This window comes from Hypanus sabinus, unplaced genomic scaffold (genome assembly GCF_030144855.1).
Source record: "Hypanus sabinus isolate sHypSab1 unplaced genomic scaffold, sHypSab1.hap1 scaffold_1458, whole genome shotgun sequence".
NCBI classification, from domain to species: Eukaryota; Metazoa; Chordata; class Chondrichthyes; order Myliobatiformes; family Dasyatidae; genus Hypanus; species Hypanus sabinus.
In genome coordinates, this window is record NW_026779532.1 from 38,084 (window position 1) to 40,326 (window position 2,243).

Below are 2,243 nucleotides of genomic sequence, written 5' to 3' on the forward strand. Positions count from 1 at the left end.
AGCTCCAGCACCTAAAACAATGGCACTGCACCACTGCTCCAGCCGTCCGGCAGAGCTCAGGCCCGGTCCTTTCTCAATGCAACCGGCCTCGATTTACACAATCTCGGGATCAGCCACTAATTATTGTCGCCCGAATGGGAGAACCGCCAACAACAGATGCGGAGGTCTGCACATCGCCGCCGGTGGCCGGAGGTCCATGCAGCGCAAACGGGTTGGCGGGTGAAGGGGGGGGGGGGATACTCGGATAGAATATAGGGACTGATCCTGGACCCTGAGGGTGGCCTCATCTTGGCACAAGAGGAGGCGATGTTTCACACGTCGGAACGGGAATGGGAATGGGAATTAAAATGTTTGGACACCGGGAAGTCCCGCTCGGAGCGGATAGTTCAAAGGTTAATTTATTAGCAAAGCAGGTATCCATAAACAACTCTGAATTTTTTACTTCTCCAGAGAGCCACGAAACAAATGTCGTTCACAGAGAAAAATGAAATTTCCACACCAACCCCAGCATAAGAACTAACGGCATCCCGATCATCAACCCTCAAAACTCCCCCACTCCCGTACAAAAGGGAACAATAACATCAACACCCCCGAAAATAAACACTCCTACCCGGCACAACTGCGGAGGAGCCGGTGTCACCAGTGTGGAGGCGGCCGCATCGGGAGCAGCGGACACAACGGGCGACCCCGGAAGACTAACAGGTGAAGTGTCGCCTCACCTGGAAGGATGTTTGGACAACGGAGAGAGTTCGGTCGTTCGGCCCTTTCACTGTGACACCCCGAACTCCGCATCAAATCCGTCCAAACGAATCTGGGTGAACTTTAATGACCAATAAATATAATTCCTCTCAGCGATCAGCTGTCTGAGTGATCCCCTGACTCTGAGAGGAAGGGGCATCCGTGGTCCACACTGTCAGGGTGTTGAGTTTACCAGGAGACAAAGACTGCAGGGACGAGAGGTTTTCTGTTGTCTAATACACTGTGTGTGGACCCCGCTGGCAATTCTGGTGTTCTGACCCGAATCGAGACAAACACCACGCTGCCCACTCCACCAACAACACGGCACAGCCGGACACATAACAGGGGACCTTACATCCCACAACCCTGGATTCAGTGATGAAACCCGCGATTAATATTGTTGTCCCACTGAAAAGTCCATTAAGGTGCTTTTAAATGCCAGCGCTCTCCCACAGGTGACGTCACACAGCTTCTCACCCCACGCGCCTGACGTCACACACGCGCTGCTGCGCTCGACCTTTATCGGTTTAACGGCTGGGCTAATGATCACGTGACCAGAACCATTCCTCCCCCCCCCCCCCCCGCCCCCCTCCCCACCGCTGTCAACGCAGGATTCAGGATCTGTGCTATACCAATTCGTGGGAAGCGATGTCAATCACTGATTATACCCAGTCGCGGAGGCGGACAGGCCGAGTGGGCGTTACCCCGCTGGGTTCGTCTCCCGCTCAAGCGCCGAACGCCTCATCAGAGCGGAGAAAACCTCAAAGTAAATGTCCGCTTTCTGATTTATTTCCATTTCCCTCCGAGGGAAGTTGGGGCGTTTGTGAAGCGTCTCCTGCGGCCGGAGTCTGATGAGGAGGAGACCATTCGGCCCGTCGGTTCGATGCCGGTTCCCCGGGGAGGGATTTTATTGAAAGGATGAAGATGGTGAGAGAGGGGGCGGACAGGATGTTTGTCCCGGTGGGGACAGGAGGGGCTCATCTGTGGAAATGTCTGAGCCCACGGTGGTGTCGAGCAGAGGGATTCACCACATTGGGGGCAAACACCGGCAGACTGTTGCCCTGCAAGCGGGGCCGATGGTCCGGGCAAAGTGACAATTATTTGTGCTTTGTTGAGATTGTACCTGGAATATGGTGTAAAATCCCTCTCCCCATACTAACACGGGTTATACAGACCGAAGAACAAACTGCCGGAGGAACTCAGCGGGTCGGGCAGCATCTGTGGAAGGAAATGGACCGTCAACATTTCGGGCCAAGACCCTCCCTCTGGACTGAGAGTGGACGGGAAATAATCAGAGAAAAGAGGTGAGGGGTGGGGATGGGGCAAGAGCTGGGGAGTGAGAGGTGGATCCAGGTGAGGGGGGAGGTGGGGAGGTGGTATTTGTTATAGAGAGTGCAATGAAGATTCACCTGACTGATCCCTGGAGTGGTGTGGTCATTATATGGAGAAATATCAAATGCGATAACCCTTTCATTTGGTTAATCGAGGACTGAGAGGAGAACACA